We start from the raw sequence: 2,254 nt of genomic DNA, 5'->3' as shown, positions 1-2,254 counted from the left end.
AAATTGAACGTACACTGCGGCTCGGTGTAAGTCTGCATTAGGGGGCCCTGGGGAAGACGAGAGGATGTAGACTGTAATGAGAGGGTAGCGGGCGAATAGAGAAAGGTTTGAGTAAATGCAAACTTATACCCCAATAAGATTAGTGATGTCTGTGCCGTTTGACACCTATACTTTCTGCTGTGTCGGTCACTAAGCAACTGGTGGTCCTCTGATCTTCGAGAAAAGGGTGGTTATGCCTATTGGTTGGCCTGTTGTTGGATGGATTTGAGCGGTCACCTTTTTAGGGTTCCGTAGCCAAATGGCAAAAAACGGAACCCTTATAGATTCGTCATGTCTGTCTGTCTGTCCGTCTGTCTGTCCGTCTGTCTGTCCGTCCGTATGTCACAGCCACTTTTCTCCGAAACTATAAGAACTATACTGTTGAAACTTGGTAAGTAGATGTATTCTGTGAACCGCATTAAGATTTTCACACAAAAATAGAAAAAAAAACCATTAATTTTTGGGGTTCCCCATACTTCGAACTGAAACTCAAAATCTTTTTTTTCATCAAACCCATACGTGTGGGGTATCTATGGATAGGTCTTCAAAAATGATATTGAGGTTCCTAATATCATTTTTTTCTAAACTGAATAGTTTGCGCGAGAGACACTTCCAAAGTGGTAAAATGTGTGTCCCCCCCCCCTAACTTCTAAAATAAGAGAATGATAAAACTAAAAAAAAATATATGATGTACATTACCATGTAAACTTCCACCGAAAATTGGTTTGAACGAGATCTAGTAAGTAGTTTTTTTTTATACGTCATAAATCGCCTAAATACGGAACCCTTCATGGGCGAGTCCGACTCGCACTTGGCCGCTTTTTTAAGGATAGGGTGCACCACACCTGACTTTCATGAGGTCGGGACTAAGCCAGAGGAGCAAACAAGACTCGTTAAGACCGGTGCCAAATCAGGAGCACACATCTTCAACAAAATCGCAGGGATTCCATCAGCCAGCCAGCGAGGCAAAGAAGTGCTTTACGCAGTAAGTTTTGGTGGAACCGGACATCCGGCATACAGCTCTCGTACCGCGGTATGGTTGGCTGCGAGCGTCCCTTGTTATTTGAACGCGAGTCGGAAAGAGAAGATCACCACCACCCTACCACCACCACCTAGAAGATCAGCTCTGTCTTATGAATCATAAATCCGCATTCAGAAATCTCCCTGAATACCTGTGGCAAGAGACCAGAACGCACGAGTTGTCGAATCTGATTTCTTGCCAATCCTGTCAATGTGTAACGACTTTGCTTTGTCAATAACTTTTTTGAATGACCTGGGGGAAAAAAACTCCCTTTTTAATGCGCTGGTTTGTAGGGTTCCGTACCTAAAGGGTAAAAAACGGGACACTATTACGAAGACTTCGCTGTCCGTTCGTCCGTCCGTCTGTCACCAGGCTGTAATATCTCATGAACCGCTATAGCTAGACAGTTGAAATTTTCACAAATGATGTATCTCTGTTGCCGCTATAACAATAAGTGCTAAAAATAAAATAAAATAAATATTTAAGGGGGGCTCCCATACAACAAACACGATCTTTTTGCTCTATTTTTGGTTGATGGTGCGGTTTTGAAAATCTAAATGTTGAAAGCCTTTATCTTGGAAACTGTTCAATCTACAGAGACAGTTCTAATCTCGTATTGTAGCAAATTTAGTCTTCTTTAAAAACGTTTAATGAAGGTACTATCAAAAACTAGTCGTTTAGGGTTATAATCGCCCAAATCTAAAAGAAAAGAAATTTTTGCGGCTTTTTCGATTTTTGACAAAGTTGCGTTCGGCGCTTGAGGTCACAAACCTGGATTATTAATTGGGCCAACATCATAAATAAGTCTGCAAAAAATCAGAACTACCGGATTTGACGCAGAAGAGCCACGTTACAAAATTCTACAATTTCACTGGATTACTTGTAGACCGGAGGTTGTGAGTTCAACCACAGCCCGTACGAAATCTTTCCTACTTTTTATTATCTTTTAACTTAAATTTGAACCACTTCCAGTTGTCTCATTGAGCTAAAATTTCGCATACTTCCGTGTTTTCGATGACAATGCAATAATATGCTAACATGGAGCTGATCTGATGATGCAGTCGGAAGGTAGCCAAAGGAACTCTTCGATGGGAAGACATAAACACATTGAGTTTAGGCTCATTTGAGATGACTCGAGACGTACTTGATACACATGCAAAGTACAGTCCGCAATAAAATTTTGTATCAAAAAAT

The sequence above is a fragment of the Cydia amplana genome, chromosome 8, assembly GCF_948474715.1.
Source record: "Cydia amplana chromosome 8, ilCydAmpl1.1, whole genome shotgun sequence".
NCBI lineage: Eukaryota > Metazoa > Arthropoda > Insecta > Lepidoptera > Tortricidae > Cydia > Cydia amplana.
The sequence above is the reverse complement of the archived record's forward strand: the minus strand, read 5'-3'. Positions refer to the sequence as shown.